The 23,141-nt window shown below is 49.3% G+C and overlaps 1 pseudogene; it reads left to right on the plus strand.

Annotated features, from left to right (window-relative positions):
• The first annotated feature begins 242 nt into the window (after nt 1-242).
• LOC124029291 lies at nt 243-22,750 on the plus strand (annotated as a pseudogene).
• Nucleotides 22,751-23,141: the final 391 nt, after the last annotated feature.

Consider the following 23,141-nt stretch of genomic DNA (forward strand, 5'->3'; position numbering starts at 1 on the left):
TAGTTAGTTAACCTGTAGTTATCTCCTCTGTAGGTACATCTTCCTGGAGTATGGGGCTCCCACTCAGACCTATAATTAGTTAACCTGTAGTTATCTCCTCTGTAGGTACATCTTCCTGGAGTATCCCACTCAGACCTATAGTTAGTTAACCTGTAGTTATCTCCTCTGTAGGTACATCTTCCTGGAGTATGGGGCTCCCACTCAGACCTATAGTTAGTTAACCTGTAGTTATCTCCTCTATAGGTACATCTTCCTGGAGTATGGGGCTCCCACTCAGGCTCTGGAGGCAGTGAAGAACGCTGACGGCTACAAGCTGGACAAGCAGCACACCTTCAGAGTCAATGTGTTCACCGACTTCGACAAGTAAGAAAACACCATCACTCCAGCTGTTATATGGGGTGTCCGGGAGCATCATTCCAGCTGTTATATGGGGTGTCCGGGAGCATCATTCCAGCTGTTATATGGGGTGTTCAGGGGCATCATTCCAGCTGTTATATGGGGTGTCCGGGAGCATCATTCCAGCTGTTATATGGGGTGTCCGGGAGCATCATTCCAGCTGTTATATGGGGTGTTCGGGGGCATCATTCCAGCTGTTATATGGGGTGTCCGGGAGCATCATTCCAGCTGTTATATGGGGTGTCCGGGAGCATCACTCCAGCTGTTATATGGGGTGTCTAGGGGCATCATTCCAGCTGTTATATGGGGTGTCTAGGGGCATCATTCCAGCTGTTATATGGGGTGTCCGGGAGCATCATTCCAGCTGTTATATGGGGTGTCCGGGAGCATCATTCCAGCTGTTATATGGGGTGTTCAGGGCATCATTCCAGCTGTTATATGGGGTGTCCGGGAGCATCACTCCAGCTGTTATATGGGGTGTCTAGGGGCATCATTCCAGCTGTTATATGGGGTGTCTAGGGGCATCATTCCAGCTGTTATATGGGGTGTCCGGGAGCATCATTCCAGCTGTTATATGGGGTGTCCGGGAGCATCATTCCAGCTGTTATATGGGGTGTTCAGGGCATCATTCCAGCTGTTATATGGGGTGTCCGGGAGCATCATTCCAGCTGTTATATGGGGTGTCTAGGGGCATCATTCCAGCTGTTATATGGGGTGTCTAGGGGCATCATTCCAGCTGTTATATGGGGTGTCTAGGGGCATCATTCCAGCTGTTATATGGGGTGTCTAGGGGCATCATTCCAGCTGTTATATGGGGTGTCTAGGGGCATCATTCCAGCTGTTATATGGGGTGTCCGGGAGCATCACTCCAGCTGTTATATGGGATGTCCGGGAGCATCATTCCAGCTGTTATATGGGGTGTCCGGGAGCATCACTCCAGCTGTTATATGGGGTGTTCAGGGCATCTAGGCACAACATCAACACGGCAGAATTGTTTGCCATAGATATACATGATATAGAACTGTCTGCTGTAGATGGTGACGTTGTGTTCCAGGTACATGAGCATCTGTGACGAGTGGGAGACTCCTGAGAAGCAGCCCTTCAAGGACTTTGTGAGTGTTACACACTGTCACTTCAGCCACACGTTCAGAGAATACCCACCCGGTGTTGTGGAGGAGGGGGGGTCATTACTAACGGTCACTTCCTGTTTGTGTTGCCAGGGTAACATGCGTCACTGGATGGAGGATCCTGACTGTCGTGACCAGTACAGCGTCATCTACGAATCAGGAGAGAGGACCGCCATCTTCAACAACGACGCCAAGGATCCAATCGTCTCCCGAGGAGAGGGCGGTGAGTCAACCATTCGACCAATCACGACAGCGCAGTGAGATGATGGTTCAACCAATCAGAGTTTTTTTTTTTTTTTGCACTGAGCACATTCTCCATCTACAGAAATACCTTTTACGGCTTTTTGATGCTTGAAAAGTAGAAGGCTTGATGATTGGGTAAATCAGAATCACGACAGCGCAGTGAGATGATGGTTCAACCAATCAGATTGGGTAAATCAGAATCTTAGCCGTGGTTTAATTCTTTTGATTTAATTCTGAGGTTGTGACCGTGTCGTGTCCCTGTAGCGCTGGACAGAGACCTATGTCCGCTGGTCTCCCAAGGGAACCTACCTGGCCACGTTCCACCAGCGAGGCATTGCATTGTGGGGCGGAGAGAAGTTCAAGCAGATCCAACGTTTCAGCCACCAGGGAGTGTCTCTGATCGACTTCTCCCCTGCGAGAGTAACCAATCGCTAATGAATAATACATGCCTGTCTAGATCACATCTATGAAGCCTGATGGGGCGGCAGGTAGCCTAGTGGTTAGAGGGGGGGCAGGTAGCCTAGTGGTTAGAGGGGGGGCAGGTAGCCTAGTGGTTAGAGGGGGGCAGGTAGCCTAGTGGTTAGAGGGGGGCAGGTAGCCTAGTGGTTAGGGGGGGGCAGGTAGCCTAGTGGTTAGAGGGGGGCAGGTAGCCTAGTGGTTAGAGGGGGGGACAGGTAGCCTAGTGGTTAGAGGGGGCGGCAGGTAGCCTGAGTGGTTAGAGGGGGGGCAGGTAGCCTAGTGGTTGGGGGGGGGCAGGTAGCCTAGTGGTTAGAGGGGGTGGCCTAGTGGTTAGAGGGGGGCAGGTAGCCTAGTGGTTAGGTGGGGGCAGGTAGCCTAGTGGTTAGGTGGGGGGCAGGTAGCCTAGTGGTTAGGTGGGGGCAGGTAGCCTAGTGGTTAGGTGGGGGGCAGGTAGCCTAGTGGTTAGGTGGGGGGCAGGTAGCCTAGTGGTTAGGGGGCAGGTAGCCTAGTGGTTAGGGGGGGGACAGGTAGCCTAGTGGTTAGAGGGGGACGGGTAGCCTAGTGGTTAGAGGGGGGGGCAGGTAGCCTAGTGGTTAGAGGGGGGGGCAGGTAGCCTAGTGGTTAGGGTGGGGGCAGGTAGCCTAGTGGTTAGGGGGGGCAGGTAGCCTAGTGGTTAGGGGGGCAGGTAGCCTAGTGGTTAGGGGGGGACAGGTAGCCTAGTGGTTAGAGGGGGACAGGTAGCCTAGTGGTTAGAGGGGGGACAGGTAGCCTAGTGGTTAGAGGGGGGGGACAGGTAGCCTAGTGGTTAGGGGGGGGACAGGTAGCCTAGTGGTTAGAGGGGGGGGACAGGTAGCCTAGTGGTTAGAGGGGGGGGTAGGTAGCCTAGTGGTTAGAGGGGGGTGGGTAGCCTAGTGGTTAGAGGGGGCGGGTAGCCTAGTGGTTAGGGGGGGCAGGTAGCCTAGTGGTTAGAGGGGGGCAGGTAGCCTAGTGGTTAGAGGGGGGACAGGTAGCCTAGTGGTTAGAGGGGGGACAGGTAGCCTAGTGGTTAGAGGGGGGGACAGGTAGCCTAGTGGTTAGGGGGGACAGGTAGCCTAGTGGTTAGAGCGTTGGACTTGTAACAGACAGGTTCCGAGATTGAATCCTCGAGGCAACAAGGTAAAAATCTGTCGTTCTGCCCCTGAAAAAGGCAGTTAACCCACTAGACCGTCATTGAAAATAAGAATTTATTCTTAACTGACTTGCCTAGTTAAATAAAGGTAAAATAAAAATGAAGCTACATTACGTTGTTATAATGCTTAATTCCCTGATAGTAACTGAGGACCTTCAGGCCATAATGTAACTATGTAGTCTTATTAAGCTTTTTAAGATGTTATAACGCTTCATAGGGACGTCGCCGTCACGTCCAGTCCCCTGATGGACACCGTGGACACCCCCATGCCCTAGTGGTAGCTCTGTCGGCGGTATGAAGCCGTGTGAAGCTACATAAAAGGGTTATAATGCTTGGTAGCTACATGTAACTGCCAGAATAAAGGAAACCCCAACATAAAGTGTCTTAATAGGGTGTTGCACCACCAGCCAGAACAGCTTCGATGCTCGTCGGCGTAGATTCTATGCGTTTCTGGAATTAGAGGGGTGTGTCACGCTGGCGTAAAGGTTCGGAGACGGGCGCAGGAATACGTAATGTTGTTGTTATGTACAGGCACGGGGACGAAGACCAAGCAAACACGTATACAACACACAGGATTTAAACTCCAAAACGAGAGGAGTACCTCGAATAAATAACACAAGCGCACAATGACTAACACATGGGACGAGACCCGTAATCATCCGCACAATGACTAACACATGGGACGAGACCCGTAATCATCCGCACAATGACTAACACACGTGACAAGACCTGTAATCATCCGCACAATGACTAACACACGGGACGAGACCTGTAATCATCCGCACAATGACTAACACACGGGACGAGACCTGTAGTCATCCACACAATGACACGTAAGCCCAAAACAGACAGCACAGGTACTCACACGCACCAACGGACATTGTAACAATATATCGTCAGGACAAAAGTAAACCAAGGGCACACTTATACAATTACTAATCACTGGGAATAGGGTGTGTCTAATCACTGGGAATAGGGTGTGTCTAATCACTGGGAATAGGGTGTGTCTAATCACTGGGAATAGGGTGTGTCTAATCACTGGGAATAGGGTGTGTCTAATCACTGGGAATAGGGTGTGTCTAATCACTGGGAATAGGGTGTGTCTAATCACTGGGAATAGGGTGTGTCTAATCACTGGGAATAGGGTGTGTCTAATCACTGGGAATAGGGTGTGTCTAATCACTGGGAATAGGGTGTGTCTAATCACTGGGAATAGGGTGTGTCTAATCACTGGGATTTTTTTTTTTTACCTTTATTTAACTAGGCAAGTCAGTTAAGAACAAATTATTATTTTCAATGACGGCCTAGGAACAGTGGGTTAACTGCCTGTTCAGGGGCAGAACGACAGACCTTGTCAGCTCGGGGGGTTTGAACTCGCAACCTTCCGATAACTAGTCCAAAACTCTAACCACTATGCTACGCTGCCGCCCCTAAGCATGATGGGATGTTAATCAATGTACTTTGTACCCCCCTCGTTGACTCGAGTGTTTCCTTTCATTTTGGCAGTTACCCTGTACATGGTGAGCCTAGTGTGGTTATAACCTGTCTATGTCATCTGTACGAATCCTTATGAAGCTACACATAAAGGTGTTATGTAATGCTTTGTAGGTACGTGGTGACGTTCAGTCCCCTGATGGACACTAAGGAGGACCCCCAGGCCATCATCATCTGGGACATTCTGACTGGCCAGAAGAAGAGAGGCTTTCACTGTGAGAGCTCCGCCCACTGGCCCATCTTCAAGTAAGGACTGAATACCCACCTCTCTGTTTTCATGTCTCTACATCTTCTAGTAAGGCCTGACTACCCACCTCTCTCTGTTTTCATGTCTCTACATCTTCTAGTAAGGACTGAATACCCACCTCTCTGTTTTCATGTCTCTACATCTTCTAGTAAGGCCTGACTACCCACCTCTCTGTTTTCATGTCTCTACATCTTCTAGTAAGGCCTGACTACCCACCTCTCTGTTTTCATGTCTCTACATCTTCTAGTAAGGCCTGACTACCCACCTCTCTGTTTTCATGTCTCTACATCTTCTAGTAAGGCCTGACTACCCACCTCTCTGTTTTCATGTCTCTACATCTTCTAGTAAGGCCTGACTACCCACCTCTCTGTTTTCATGTCTCTACATCTTCTAGTAAGGCCTGACTACCCACCTCTCTGTTTTCATGTCTCTATCCTGTTCCTGTCTACATCTTCTAGTAAGGCCTGACTACCCACCTCTCTGTATCTTCTAGTAAGGCCTGACTACCCACCTCTCTGTATCTTCTAGTAAGGCCTGACTACCCACCTCTCTGTTTTCATGTCTCTAGATCTTCTAGTAAGGCCTGACTACCAACCTCTCTGTTTTCATGTCTCTACATCTTCTAGTAAGGCCTGACTACCCACCCCTCTCTTTTCATGTCTCTACATCTTCTAGTAAGGCCTGACTACCCACCCCTCTCTTTTCATGTCTCTAGATCTTCTAGTAAGGCCTGACTACCAACCTCTCTGTTTTCATGTCTCTACATCTTCTAGTAAGGCCTGACTACCCACCTCTCTGTTTTCATGTCTCTACATCTTCTAGTAAGGCCTGACTACCCACCTCTCTGTTTTCATGTCTCTACATCTTCTAGTAAGGCCTGACTACCCACCTCTCTGTTTTCATGTCTCTACATCTTCTAGTAAGGCCTGACTACCACCCCTCTGTTCTAGTAGCCAAGAACTGTAGCAGAACTTGTTTCTCTTGCTTTCTGTCTTGGTTCTTTCCCCTAACTGTCTTGGTTCTCTCCCTAGCTGCAGCGGTCTGTCTTGGTTCTCTTCCCTAACTGTCTTGGTTCTCTCCCTAGCTGCAGCGGTCTGTCTTGGTTCTCTCCCCTAACTGTCTTGGTTCTCTCCCTAGCTGCAGCGGTCTGTCTTGGTTCTCTCCCTAACTGCAGCGTTCTGTCTTGGTTCTCTCCCCTAACTGCAGCGGTCTGTCTTGGTTCTCTCCCCTAACTGTTTTGGTTCTCTCCCCTAACTGTCTTGGTTCTCTCCCCTAACTGTCTTGGTTCTCTCCCCTAACTGTCTTGGTTCTCTCCCCTAACTGTCTTGGTTCTCTCCCCTAACTGTCTTGGTTCTCTCCCCTACCTGCAGTGGTCTAACGTGTGTCTGTTTCTCCAGGTGGAGTCACGATGGGAAGTTCTTTGCCAGGATGACCCAGGACACACTGAGCATCTACGAGACCCCAGTAAGTCCCCACACTGAGCTTCTATGACCCCAGTAAGTTAGATTGACCAGTATTACCCTGAGCATCTATGAACCTAGTAAGTTAGATTGACCAGTATTACTCTGAGCATCTATGACCCCAGTAAGTCCCCACACTGAGCATCTATGACCCCAGTAAGTTAGATTGACCAGTATTACCCTGAGCATCTATTACCCCAGTAAGTTAGATTGACCAGTATTACCCTGAGTGTCTATGACCCCAGTAAGTTAGATTGACCAGTATTACTCTGAGCATCTACGACCCCAGTAAGTCCCCACACTGAGCATCTACGACCCCAGTAAGTTAGATTGACCAGTATTACTCTGAGCATCTACGACCCCAGTAAGTTAGATTGACCAGTATTACTCTGAGCATCTACGACCCCAGTAAGTTAGATTGACCGGTATTACCCTGAGTGTCTAGGTGTAACAGACTGGTGTGTCCATACTTAATAACATCCTGTTTTCTCCTGTCGTAGTCCATGGGCCTGTTGGATAAGAAGAGTCTGAAGATCAGTGGTATCAAGTAAGTCTATATCCGGGGGGTGTTATATATATATAGCATACAGAGACTAGAGGAATACCACCTGTCAGACAGAGACTAGAGGAATACCACCTGTCAGACAGAGACTAGTTAGAGGAATACCACCTGTCAGACAGAGACTAGTTAGAGGAATACCACCTGTCAGACAGAGACTAGTTAGAGGAATACCACCTGTCAGACAGAGACTAGTTAGAGGAATACCACCTGTCAGACAGAGACTAGTTAGAGGAATACCACCTGTCAGACAGAGACTAGTTAGAGGAATACCACCTGTCAGACAGAGACTAGTTAGAGGAATACCACCTGTCAGACAGAGACTAGTTAGAGGAATACCACCTGTCAGACAGAGACTAGTTAGAGGAATACCACCTGTCAGACAGAGACTAGTTAGAGGAATACCACCTGTCAGACAGAGACTAGTTAGAGGAATACCACCTGTCAGACAGAGACTAGTTAGAGGAATACCACCTGTCAGACAGAGACTAGTTAGAGGAATACCACCTGTCAGACAGAGACTAGTTAGAGGAATACCACCTGTCAGACAGAGACTAGAGGAATACCACCTGTCAGACAGAGACTAGAGGAATACCACCTGTCAGACAGAGACTAGTTAGAGGAATACCACCTGTCAGACAGAGACTAGTTAGAGGAATACCACCTGTCAGACAGAGACTAGTTAGAGGAATACCACCTGTCAGACAGAGACTAGTTAGAGGAATACCACCTGTCAGACAGAGACTAGTTAGAGGAATACCACCTGTCAGACAGAGACTAGTTAGAGGAATACCACCTGTCAGACAGAGACTAGTTAGAGGAATACCACCTGTCAGACAGAGACTAGTTAGAGGAATACCACCTGTCAGACAGAGACTAGTTAGAGGAATACCACCTGTCAGACAGAGACTAGTTAGAGGAATACCACCTGTCAGACAGAGACTAGTTAGAGGAATACCACCTGTCAGACAGAGACTAGTTAGAGGAATACCACCTGTCAGACAGAGACTAGTTAGAGGAATACCACCTGTCAGACAGAGACTAGTTAGAGGAATACCACCTGTCAGACAGAGACTAGTTAGAGAATACCACCTGTCAGACAGAGACTAGAGGAATACCACCTGTCAGACAGAGACTAGTTAGAGGAATACCACCTGTCAGACAGAGACTAGTTAGAGGAATACCACCTGTCAGACAGAGACTAGTTAGAGGAATACCACCTGTCAGACAGAGACTAGTTAGAGGAATACCACCTGTCAGACAGAGACTAGTTAGAGGAATACCACCTGTCAGACAGAGACTAGAGGAATACCACCTGTCAGACAGAGACTAGAGGAATACCACCTGTCAGACAGAGACTAGTTAGGGAATACCACCTGTCAGACAGAGACTAGTTAGATGAATACCACCTGTCAGACAGAGACTAGTTAGAGGAATACCACCTGTCAGACAGAGACTAGTTAGAGGAATACCACCTGTCAGACAGAGACTAGTTAGAGGAATACCACCTGTCAGACAGAGACTAGTTAGAGGAATACCACCTGTCAGACAGAGACTAGAGGAATACCACCTGTCAGACAGAGACTAGAGGAATACCACCTGTCAGACAGAGACTAGAGGAATACCACCTGTCAGACAGAGACTAGTTAGAGGAATACCACCTGTCAGACAGAGACTAGTTAGAGAATACCACCTGTCAGACAGAGACTAGTTAGAGGAATACCACCTGTCAGACAGAGACTAGTTAGAGGAATACCACCTGTCAGACAGAGACTAGAGGAATACCACCTGTCAGACAGAGACTAGTTAGAGGAATACCACCTGTCAGACAGAGACTAGTTAGAGGAATACCACCTGTCAGACAGAGACTAGTTAGAGGAATACCACCTGTCAGACAGAGACTAGTTAGAGGAATACCACCTGTCAGACAGAGACTAGTTAGAGGAATACCACCTGTCAGACAGAGACTAGTTAGAGGAATACCACCTGTCAGACAGAGACTAGAGGAATACCACCTGTCAGACAGAGACTAGAGGAATACCACCTGTCAGACAGAGACTAGAGGAATACCACCTGTCAGACAGAGACTAGAGGAATACCACCTGTCAGACAGAGACTAGAGGAATACCACCTGTCAGACAGAGACTAGAGGAATACCACCTGTCAGACAGAGACTAGAGGAATACCACCTGTCAGACAGAGACTAGTTAGAGGAATACCACCTGTCAGACAGAGACTAGTTAGAGGAATACCACCTGTCAGACAGAGACTAGAGGAATACCACCTGTCAGACAGAGACTAGTTAGAGGAATACCACCTGTCAGACAGAGACTAGTTAGAGGAATACCACCTGTCAGACAGAGACTAGAGGAATACCACCATCAGACAGAGACTAGTTAGGAATACCACCTGTCAGACAGAGACTAGTTAGAGAATACCACCTGTCAGACAGAGACTAGTTAGAGGAATACCATTAGAAGTTAGAGGGAATACCACCTGTCAGACAGAGACTAGTTAGAGAATACCACCTGTCAGACAGAGACTAGTTAGAATACCACCTGTCAGACAGAGACTGGTCAGAGGGAATACCTACCTCAGACCAAGAGACTAGTTAGAGGAATGCCACCTGTCAGACAGAGACTAGTTAGAGAATACCTGCAGACAGAGACTAGAGGAATACCTGTCAGACAGAGACTAGTTAGAGGGAATACCTGTCCAGACAGGGAGACTAGTTAGAGAGGAATACCACCTGTCAGGCAGAGCCTAGTTAGAGAGTACCACCCCTGTCAGATAGAGACTAGTTAGAGGAATACCACCTGTCAGACAGAGACTAGTTAGAGGAATACCACCTGTCAGACAGAGACTAGTTAGAGGAATACCACCTGTCAGACAGAGACTAGAGGAATACCACCTGTCAGACAGAGACTAGAGGAATACCACCTGTCAGACAGAGACTAGAGGAATACCACCTGTCAGACAGAGACTAGTTAGAGGAATACCACCTGTCAGACAGAGACTAGAGGAATACCACCTGTCAGACAGAGACTAGTTAGAGGAATACCACCTGTCAGACAGAGACTAGTTAGAGGAATACCACCTGTCAGACAGAGACTAGAGGAATACCACCTGTCAGACAGAGACTAGTTAGAGGAATACCACCTGTCAGACAGAGACTAGTTAGAGGAATACCACCTGTCAGACAGAGACTAGAGGAATACCACCTGTCAGACAGAGACTAGTTAGAGGAATACCACCTGTCAGACAGAGACTAGTTAGAGGAATACCACCTGTCAGACAGAGACTAGTTAGAGGAATACCACCTGTCAGACAGAGACTAGTCAGAGAATACCACCTGTCAGACAGAGACTAGTTAGAGGAATACCACCTGTCAGACAGAGACTAGTTAGAGGAATACCACCTGTCAGACAGAGACTAGTTAGAGGAATACCACCTGTCAGACAGAGACTAGTTCAGAGGAATACCACCTGTCAGACAGAGAGACTAGAGAATACCACCTGTCAGACAGAGACTAGAGGGGCCACCTGTCAGACAGAGACTAGAGGAATACCACCTGTCAGACAGAGACTAGAGAGGAATACCACCTGTCAGACCCAGAGACTAGAGGAATACCACCTGTCAGACAGAGACTAGTTAGAGGAATACCACCTGTCAGACAGAGACTAGTTAGAGGAATACCACCTGTCAGACAGAGACTAGTTAGAGGAATACCACCTGTCAGACAGAGACTAGTTAGAGGAATACCACCTGTCAGACAGAGACTCGTGAGGAATACCACCTGTCAGACAGAGACTAGTTGAAGGGAATACCACCTGTCAGACAGAGACTAGATTGAAAGGAATACCACCTGTCAGACAGAGACTAGTTAGAGGAATACCACCTGTCAGACAGAGACTAGTTAGGAGGAATACCACCTGTCCAGACAGAGACTAGTTAGAGAATACCACCTGTCAGACAGAGACTAGAGGGAATACCACCTGTCAGACAGAGACTAGTTAGAGGAATACCACCTGTCAGACAGAGACTAGTTAGAGGAATACCACCTGTCAGACAGAGACTAGTTAGAGGAATACCACCCGTCAGACAGAGACTAGGCTAGAGGAATACCACCTGTCAGACAGAGACTAGTTAGAGTGAATACCACCTGTCAGACAGAGACTAGTTAGAGGAATACCACCTGTCAGACAGAGACTAGTTAGAGAAATGCCACCTGTCACCAGAGACTAGTTAGAGGAATACCACCTGGCTAGACAGAGACTAGTTAGAGGGTACCACCTGTCAGACAGAGACTAGAGGAATACCACCTGTCAGACAGAGACTAGTTAGGAGGAATACCACCTGTCAGACAGAGACTAGTTAGAGGAATACCACCTGTCAGACAGAGACTAGAGGAATACCACCTGTCAGACAGAGACTAGAGGAATACCACCTGTCAGACAGAGACTAGAGGAATACCACCTGTCAGACAGAGACTAGAGGAATACCACCTGTCAGACAGAGACTAGAGGAATACCACCTGTCAGACAGAGACTAGAGGAATACCACCTGTCAGACAGAGACTAGAGGAATACCACCTGTCAGACAGAGACTAGTTCAGAGAGGAATACCACCTGTCAGACAGAGACTAGTTAGAGGAATACCACCTGTCAGACAGAGACTAGTTAGAGGAATACCACCTGTCAGACAGAGACTAGTTAGAGGAATACCACCTGTCAGACATCCCAAACATGTTGACCCTAGTAATCATGTTGTAATCAGTCAGTACAATCTGTTATCATGTTGACCCTTAATCAGTCAGTTCAATCTGTTATGTAAATGTTATGTCTTTATCCTGGGGATGTTGACCCAGAGACTAGTTAGAGGAATACCACCAGGTGATGACATCATAGCGGTGTGTGTGTACTAATCCCCTCCTCCCCTCTGCAGGGACTCCTCCTGGTCCCCAGGTGATGACATCATAGCGGTGTGTGTGTGTGTATATACTAATCCCCTCCTCCCCTCTGCAGGGACTTCTCCTGGTCCCCAGGCGATAACATCATAGCGTTCTGGGTCCCGAGGGACAAAGACATCCCAGCCAGAGTGACTCTGATGCAGCTTCCTCCAGACAGGAGATCAGAGCAGTGAACCTCTTCAATGTGGTGGACTGTAAACTCCACTGGCAGAGACAGGAGACTACCTCTGTGTCAAGGTCAAGGTGGTTACCGGACTGGGTTCTGTGTCAAGGTGGACCCACTTTTAAAGGAACTCAGGTTAGTGAAGGGGGGACAGAGACAGGGAGACTACCTCTCTGTGTCAAGGTGGACCGGACACCTAAAGGAACTCAGGTTAGTGAAGGGGGGACAGAGACAGGGAGACTACCTCTGTGTCAAGGTAGACCGGACACCTAAAGGAACTCAGGTTAGTGAAGGGGGACAGAGACAGGGAGACTACCTCTGTGCCGAAGGTGGACCGGACACCTAAAGGAACTCAGGTTAGTGAAGGGGGGGGACAGAGACAGGGAGGACACCTAAAGGAACTCAGGGGGGACAGAGACAGGGAGACTACCTCTGTGTCAAGGTAGACCGGACACCTAAAGGAACTCAGGTTAGTGAAGGGGGAGGAGAACAGAGGGAGGGTGAATGTGACCGGGAGGAGGAGAACAGAGGGAGGTGAAGGGCAGGAGAACAGGGAGGGTGAAGGGGGAGAGAGAACAGAGGGAGGGTGAATGACCGAGGGGAGGAGCAGGGAGGGAGGGAATTTGATGTTAAACCTCATTTCCAAGCCCCTTCTCTGTCCTCATCCTCTGTCATTCTCTCATTGTCCTCTCCTTCATCATTCTCTGTCCTCCCTCGTTCTCTCCTCCTGTCTCTCTCTCGTTCTCTCCTCCTCTCCCCCTGTCTGTCCTCTCCTCTTGTTCTCTCCTCCTGTCTGTCCTCTTCTCTCGTTCTCTCCTCCCTCTCCTCCGGTCTGTCCTCTCTGTCATCTCCTCCATCATTCTTTCTCCCTCTGTCATCCTCCTATCCTCTCGTTCCTCTCCTCCCTCTCCTCCATTTTCTCTCTCTGTCATCTCCTCCATCATTCTCCTCCTGTCTGTCCTCTCGTTCTCTCCTCTCCTCTTCTCTCTCCTCTCGTTTCTCACCTTCTCTCAGGTGTGGTGACCAACTTTTGAGATCTTCAGGATGAGAAGCAGGTTCCTGTTGGACGTGGTGGGAGATGAAGGGGAGACCCGGAATCTAAAACTGGTAAAGCACACCCCCACTCTGACAAGATGGACAGAACCCCCCACTGATAATATACAGTAACACCACCAGGTGCAGTAACACCACCAGGTGCAGTAACACCACCAGGTAACACCACCAGGTATAATAACACCAGTGTTGTCGTCCCCTAGCGGAGAGAGCATCATAGCGTTTTAGGTATAGTAGGTAGTAACACCACCAGGTGCAGTAACACCACCAGGTGCAGTAACACCACCAGGCAGTAACACCACCAGGGTGCAGTAAACACCACCAGGTGCAGTAACACCACCAGGTGCAGTTAGCACCACCAGGTGCAGTAACACCACTAGGTGCAGTTACACCACCAGGTGCAGTAAACCACCAGTGTTGCAGTTACACCACCAGGTGCAGAGCACCAGGTGCAGTAACACCAGTGTTGGTATAGCGTAAGCATCCACGTTTGTAGGTATAGTAAACCACCAGGTATAGTAACACCACCAGGTATAGTAACACCACCAGGTATAGTAACACCACCAGGTGCAGTAACACCACCAGGTGCAGTAACACCACCAGGTATAATAACACCAGTGTTGTCGTCCCCTAGCAGAGAGCATCATAGCGTTTGCAGGTGCAGTACACCACTAGGTGCCACTCAGGTATAGTAACACCACCAGGTGCATTAACACCACCAGGTATAATAACACCAGTGTTGGGTCGTCCCTCAGCGGATGAGCATCCATAGTGTTTGTAGGTGCAGTAACACCACCTGGTGCAGTAACACCACCAGGTATAATAACACCACTGGGTGTAACACCACCAGGTATAGTAACACCAGTGTTGTCGTCCCCTAGCGGAGAGCATCATGGCGTTTGTAGGTGCATTAACACCACCAGGTATATAACACCACCAGGTGCAGTAACACCACCAGGTAACACCACCAGGTATAATAACAGTATTTGTCGTCCCTAGCGGAGAGCATCAAGGCGTTTGCGGGGAGCCCAACGGGCAGTAAGTTTGCCGTCCTGCACGGTGAATCTCCCAGAATCAACGCCTCGTTCTACCACGTCAAGAACAACGGGAAGATCGAACTCATCAGTGAGTCTGACCTTTACCTGAGAATATCTCATGACTCTGTAATGTCTATAGGATGTCTCCCCCCTCTCTCTCAGTCCAACCTTTACCTGAGAATCTCATGACTCTGTAATGTCTATAAGGATGTCTCCCCCTCTCAGTCCAATCTTTACCTGAGAATATCTCATGACTCTGTAATGTCTATAAGGTTGCCCCCCTCCCTCTCTCTCAGTCCAACCTTTACCTGAGAATATCTCATGACTCTGTAATGTCTATAAGGTTGCCCCCCTCTCTCAGTCCAACCTTTACCTGAGAATCTCATGACTCTGTAATGTCTATAAGTTATTCCGTCTCTACTGTTGTCAGATGTCGTTTTTATTTATTTTTATTTATTTTTTTTAACCTTTATTTAACCAGGCAAGTCAGTTAAGAACAAATTCTTATTTTCAATGACGGCCTAGGAACAGTGGGTTAACTGCCTGTTCAGGGGCAGAACGACAGATTTGTACCTTGTCAGCTCGGGGGTTTGAACTATTCAGTCCTTTGGCAAACAACACAGTCTGTTACTGTAACATTCTCTCCCCCCCTTCTCTCTCCTCTCCCCCTTCTCTCTCCTCTCCCCCTTCTCTCTCCTCTCCCCCTTCTCTCCCCTCCCCTTCTCTCTCCTCTCCCCCCTTCTCTCCCCTCCCCCTTCTCTCTTCTCTCTCTCCCCCTTCTCTCTCCTCCCCTTGTCTCTCCCCCCTTGTCTCTCCCCCCTTGTCTCTCCTCCCCCTTCTCTCTCCTCTCCCCCTACTCTCTCCCCCCTTCTCTCCCCTCCCCCTTTCTCTCTCCTCTCTCCCCCCTTCTCTCCCTTCTCTCTTCCTCTCCCTTCTCTCTTCCTCTCCCTTCTCTCTCCTTCTCTCTTCCTCTCCCTTCTCTCTTCCTCTCCCTTCTCTCTTCCTCTCCCTTCTCTCTCCCTTCTCTCTCCCTATCCCTTCTCTCTCCCCCCCCCTTCTCTCCTCTCCTCCCCCTTCTCTCTCCAGAGATGTTTGACAAGCAGCAGGCCAACAGCATCTTCTGGAGTCCTCAGGGACAGTTCATGGTGCTGGCTGGACTCAGGAGGTACAAGACGTGTGTGTGTGTGTGTGTGTGTGTGTGTGTGTGTGTGTGTGTGTGTGTGTGTGTGTGTGTGTGAGAGATCTCCCCTCCTGTGTTAACCCTGTCCTCTCCTCCAGTATAAACGGGGCCCTGGTGTGTGTGTGAGGGAGAGAGAGAGCTCCCCTCCTGTGTTAACCCTGTCCTCTCCTCCAGTATAAACGGGGCCCTGGTGTGTGTGTGAGGGAGAGAGAGAGCTCCCCTCCTGTGTTAACCCTGTCCTCTCCTCCAGTATGAACGGGGCACTGGCGTTTGTGTGTGTGTGTGTGAGAGAGAGAGAGCTCCCCTCCTGTGTTAACCCTGTCCTCTCCTCCAGTATGAACGGGGCCCTGGCGTTTGTGTGTGTGTGAGAGAGAGAGAGAGATCTCCCCTCCTGTGTTAACCCTGTCCTCTCCTCCAGTATGAACGGGGCCCTGGTGTGTGTGTGAGAGAGAGAGAGAGATCTCCCCTCCTGTGTTAACCCTGTCCTCTCCTCCAGTATGAACGGGGCCCTGGTGTGTGTGTGTGTGAGAGAGAGATCTCCCCTCCTGTGTTAACCCTGTCCTCTCCTCCAGTATGAACGGGGCCCTGGCGTTTGTGGACACCTCTGATTGCACCATGTGAACATGGTTGAACTACATGGCCTCTGGCGTAGAGTGGACCCTACGGGACGATACCTGGTGACCTCTGTGTCCTGGTGGAGTCACAAGGTACACCTGACACACACACACACTTCACACACACACACCTGACACACACACCTGACACACACACACACCTGACACACACACACACACCTGACACACACACACACACCTGACACACACACACACCTGACACACACACACACACCTGACACACACACACACACACCCGACACACACACACACACCTGACACACACACACACCTGACACACACACACACCTGACACACACACACACCTGACACACACACACACCTGACACACACACACACCTGACACACACACACACACCTGACACACACACACACCTGACACACACACACACCTGACACACACACACACCTCACACACACACCTCACACACACACCTCACACACACACCTCACACACACACACCTCACACACCACTGACACACCTCACACACCTGACCACACACACCACTTAGACACACACACACACCTGACACACACACACACCTGACACACACACACACACCTGACACACACCACACACCTGACACACACACACCTCACACTCACACACCTCACACACACACACCTGACACACACCTCACACCACCTTACACCTCACACTCACACACCTGACACACACCTCACACTCCTTACACCTCACACCTCCTTACACCTCACACCTGACACACACACACACCTGACACACACACACCTGACACACACCACACACTCACACACACACCTCACACTCACACACTCCTCACACTCATACACCTCACACTCATACACCTCACACTCACACACACCTGACACACACACACACCTGACACACACACACCTCTACACTCACACACTTGACACACACCTCACACTCATACACCCTCACACACACACACAATTCCCTCACACTCACACACCTGACACACACTCACACTCATACACCTCACACACACACCTCACACTCACACACCTGACACACACCTCACACTCATACACCTCACACACACACACCCTACACTCACACACCTGACACACACACACACACACACCTCACACACACACACCTCACACACACACACACACACACACACACACACCTCACACACACACACCTCACACACACACACCTCACACACACACACACACCTCACACACACACACCTCACACACACACACCTCACACTCACACACCTGACACACACCAGACACACACACACACACCTCACACTCACACACCTGACACACACCAGACACACACACACACCTCACACTCACACACCACACACACACACACACACACCTGACACACCTCACACTCATACACCTCACACTCACACATCTGACTCACACTCACACACCACACACACACACCTGACACACACACCACACACACACACCACACACCACACACACACACCACACACACACCTCACACACACACACCTCACACACACACACCTGACACACACACACCTGACACACACACCTCACACTCACACACCTCACACACACACACCTCACACTCACACACCTCACACACACACACCACACACTCACACACCTGACACACCACACACACACAGGGAATAAACTCCTGTCATGTTTATTTAAATGGAAGACCAACCAAATGAAGGTTGGTTTGTACCACAATAATTAACCAATGATATCAGGCCTCTCTGGGCCGTGATTACAGACAGGGCAGCCTAGTGGTTAGAGCGTTGGACTAGTAACCGACAGACACCTGTGTCTTTTGACACGACGTAAATGAGTCATACCGCAGTGTTTGTGATTATACCCTGATGAAGACAGCTTGGAGCTCCTAGAGGGTGATTATACCCTGATGAAGACAGCTTGGAGCTCCTAGAGGGTGATTATACCCTGATGAAGACAGCTTGGAGCTCCTAGAGGGTGAGTATACCCTGATGAAGACAGCTTGGAGCTCCTAGAGGGTGATTATACCCTGATGAAGACAGCTTGGAGCTCCTAGAGGGTGATTATACCCTGATGAAGACAGCTTGGAGCTCCTAGAGGGTGATTATACCCTGATGAAGACAGCTTGGAGCTCCTAGAGGGTGATTATACCCTGATGAAGACAGCTTGGAGCTCCTAGAGGGTGATTATACCCTGATGAAGACAGCTTGGAGCTCCTAGAGGGTGATTATACCCTGATGAAGACAGCTTGGAGCTCCTAGAGGGTGATTATACCCTGATGAAGACAGCTTGGAGCTCCTAGAGGGTGATTATACCCTGATGAAGACAGCTTGGAGCTCCTAGAGGGTGATTATACCCTGATGAAGACAGCTTGGAGCTCCTAGAGGGTGATTATACCCTGATGAAGACAGCTTGGAGCTCCTAGAGGGTGATTATACCCTGATGAAGACAGCTTGGAGCTCCTAGAGGGTGATTATACCCTGATGAAGACAGCTTGGAGCTCCTAGAGGGTGATTATACCCTGATGAAGACAGCTTGGAGCTCCTAGAGGGTGATTATACCCTGATGAAGACAGCTTGGAGCTCCTGGAGGGTGATTATACCCTGATGAAGACAGCTTGGAGCTCCTAGAGGGTGATTATACCCTGATGAAGACAGCTTTGCTGTCGAAAACACACAAGCACAGCACAGCCAGATAGCCTGGTTCCTTCTCTCTCTAGGTTTCTTCCTAGGGTTTGGCCTTTCTAGGAGTTTTTCCTAGCCACCGTGCTTTCTACACCTGCATTGCTTGCTGTTTGGGGTTTTTAGGCTGGGTTTCTGTACAGCACTTTGAGATATCAGCTGATGTAAGAAGGGTTATATAAATAAATTTGATTTGAAAACAGCTTGGCTGTTGAAACGTTGGCCATTAATTTTTTTGCATCTGCGCTCCTAGAGTGTGCGGCTCTCTTTAATGTTCAAGTTTTCTCGTTTTCATAGTGTGTTATTATCTGAGCCACACCAAGTGTTATTATCTGAGCCATACCCAAGTGTGTTATTATCTGAGCCATAGTGTCTTATTATCTGAGCCATAGTGTGCTATTATCTGAGCCATAGTGTGTTATTATCTGAGCCATAGTGTGTTATTATCTGAGCCATAGTGTGTTGTATCTGAGCCATAGTGTGCTATTATCTGAGCCATAGTGTGTTATTATCTGAGCCATACCAAGTGTGTTATTATCTGAGCCATACCAAGTGTGTTATTATCTGAGCCATACCAAGTGTGTTATTATCTGAGCCATAGTGTGTTATTATCTGAGCCAAGTGTGTTATTATCTGAGCCATACCAAGTGTGTTTTTAAAAAGGGGTTGTCTCCCGTCAGGTGGACATGCCTATTGGCTGTGGACCTTCCAGGGGCGTCTCCTCCAGAGAAGAACAACAAGGATCGTTTCTGTCAGCTACTCTGAGACCTCGGCCTGCTCTCTGCTCACACAGGACTCCATCAAGGTGTGTGTGTGTGTGTGTGTGTGTGTGTGTGTGTGTGTGTGTGTGTGTGTGTGTGTGTGTGTGTGTGTGTGTGTGTGTGTGTGTGTGTGTGTGTGTGTGTGTGTGTGTGTGTGTGTGTGTGTGTGTGTGTGTGTGGTGTGTGTGTGTGTCCAGTATTTATAGTATTTCATTTTATTTACTCTGTCATCAAGGTTGTTTTAAACCAATAGAATCCAAAAAACTCGTTCAGTGTCTGGACAAGTAGTGACTTCTGTCTGAACTTCTGTGTGTCGAAAGAGTTTTGTTGTAATGTGTCTGACTGCGTATATATAACAGCAGCTAAGCTGGGACCCTGACAGTCTTGTTGCTACTATAACATGGGCTTAGCTTCGGACCCAGGGACCCTAACATCAGGTGTTGACAGTCTTGTTGCTACTATAACATCAGCTAACAGCAGCTGGGACCTGACAGTCTTGTTGCTACTATAACATGGGCTTAGCGGGACCCTTGGTGGTCTTGTTGCTACTATAACATCAGCCAAACTGGGACCTGGACAGTCTTGTTGCTACTAACTATAACAGCAGCTAACAGCTTAGGGACCCTGACAGTCTTGTTTGCTACTATAACATCATAACTGGGATGACAGTCTTGTTGCTTAAGCTGACCCTGACAGTCTTGTTGACCATGGGCTTGGTGGTCTTGTTGCTACTATAACATCAGCCAAACTGGGACCCTGACAGTCTTGTTGCTACTATAAAATCAGCTAAGCTGGGACCCTCAGCTAACATCAGCTGGGACCCTGACAGTCTTGTTGCTACTATAACATGGGCTTAGCCGGGGACCCTTGGTGTTGACAGTCTTGTTGCTACTATAACATCAGCTAAGCTGGGACCCTGACAGTCTTGTTGCTACTATAACAGCAGCTAAGCTGGGACCTGACAGTCTTGTTGCTATAACAGGGCTTAGCTGGGACCCTTGACAGTCTTGTTGCTACTATAAAATCAGCCAAACTGGGACCCTGACAGTCTTGTTGCTACTATATAAAATCAGCTAAGCTGGGACCCTGACCTTGTTGTTATCATAACATCAGCTAAGCTTGACAGTCTTATGCTACTATAAAATCAGCTAAGCTGGGACCCTGACAGTCTGTTGCTACTATAAAATCAGCTAAGCTGGGACCCTTGATGGTCTTGGTGCTACTATATATGGGCTTAGCCGGGACCCTTGGTGTTGACAGTCTTGTTGCTACTATAACATGGGCTTAGCCGGGACCCTTGATGGTCTTGGTGCTACTATAACATGGGCTTAGCCGGGACCCTGACAGTCTTGTTGCTACTATAACATGGGCTTAGCCGGGACCCTTGGTGTTGACAGTCTTGTTGCTACTATAACATCAGCTTAGACGGGACCCTGACAGTCTTGTTGCTACTATAACATGGGCTTAGCCGGGACCCTTGGCGGTCTTGTTGCTACTATAACATGGGCTTAGCCGGGACCCTGACAGTCTTGTTGCTACTATAACATGGGCTTAGCCGGGACCCTTGGTGGTCTTGTTGCTACTATAACATGGGCTTAGCCGGGACCCTTGGTGGTCTTGTTGCTACTATAACATGGGCTTAGCTGGGACCCTTGATGGTCTTGTTGCTACTATAACATGGGCTTAGCCGGGACGCTTGGTGGTCTTGTTGCTACTATAACATGGGCTTAGCCGGGACCCTTGGTGGTCTTGTTGCTACTATAACATTGGCTTAGCTGGGACCCTTAATGGTCTTGTTGCTACTATAACATGGGCTTAGCCGGGAACCTTAGTCTTGTTGCTACTATAACATGGGCTTAGCCGGGACCCTTGGCGGTCTTGTTGCTACTATAACATGGGCTTAGCCGGGACCCTTGGTGGTCTTGTTGCTACTATAACATGGGCTTAGCCGGGACCCTTGGCGGTCTTGTTGCTACTATAACATGGGCTTAGCCGGGACCCTTGGCGGTCTTGTTGCTACTATATAATGGGCTTAGCTGGGACCCTGGCGGTCTTGTTGCTACTATAAAATGGGCTTAGCTGGGACCCTGACGGTCTTGTTGCTACTATAACATGGGCCTAGCTGGGACCCTGACAGTCTTGTTGCTACTATAACATGGGCTTAGCTGGGACCCTTGGTGGTCTTGTTGCTACTATAACATGGGCTTAGCTGGGACCCTGACGGTCTTGTTGCTACTATAACATGGGCTTAGCTGGGACCCTGACAGTCTTGTTGCTACTATAACATGGGCTTAGCTGGGACCCTGACGGTCTTGTTGCTACTATAACATGGGCTTAGCTGGGACCCTGACAGTCTTGTTGCTACTATAACATGGGCTTAGCTGGGACCCTGACAGTCTTAATTGCTACTATAACATGGGCTTAGCCGGGACCCTGACAGTCTTAATTGCTACTATAACATGGGCTTAGCCGGGACCCCTGATGGTCTTGTTGCTACTATAACATGGGCTTAGCCGGGACCCCTGATGGTCTTGTTGCTACGTGTAACGTGTTTTTCTTCTTGTATTTTGACCCGTGTTCCCCAGGTGATCAAGAAGGACCTGAAGAAGTACTCTAAGATCTTTGAGCAGAAGGATCGTCTGAGCCAGTCGAAGGCCTCCAGGGAGCTGGTGGACAAGAGGAGGAGCATGATGGAGGACTACCGTACCTACCGGGAGGCTGCCCTGCAGCAGCACCACGAACAGAAGACCGCCCGCCTGCAGCTCCGAGGAGGTACGTAGATAACCCCCCCCCCGCAGCTCTGAGGAGGTACGTAGATAACCCCCGCAGCTCTGAGGAGGTACGTAGATACCCCCGCAGCTCTGAGGAGGTACATGGATTAAACCCCCCCACAGCTCTGAGGAGGTACATGGATAAACCCCCGCAGCTCCGAGGGGGTACGTAGATAACCCCCCCCCTGGCTTGGGGACCAGGCTTACTAAGCTTGACCCCTGACCTCTCTCTGTCTCTAGGAGTGGACACTGACGAGCTGGACAGTAACACAGATGACTGGGAGGAGGAGACCATTGAGTTTTTTATCAACGAAGAAATCATTCCCCTCGGAGAGTAGTCCCCTACGCAGGTAACACCCACACACAGGCTACCTACACACACACACACACACACACACACTACCCAAACACACACACACACGCTACCTACACACACACGCTACCTACACACACGCTACCTACACACACACGCTACCTACACACACACGCTACCTACACACACACGCTACCTACACACACACACACACACACGCTACCTACACACACACACGCTACCTACACACACACACGCTACCTACACACACACACGCTACCTACACACACACACGCTACCTACACACACACACGCTACCTACACACACACCACGCTACCTACACACACACACACACACACACACACATACACTACACACACACACGCTACCTACACACACACACACGCTACCTACACACACACACACACGCTACCCACAACACACACACGCTAC

This window comes from Oncorhynchus gorbuscha, unplaced genomic scaffold, assembly GCF_021184085.1.
Source record: "Oncorhynchus gorbuscha isolate QuinsamMale2020 ecotype Even-year unplaced genomic scaffold, OgorEven_v1.0 Un_scaffold_6004, whole genome shotgun sequence".
Lineage (NCBI taxonomy): Eukaryota > Metazoa > Chordata > Actinopteri > Salmoniformes > Salmonidae > Oncorhynchus > Oncorhynchus gorbuscha.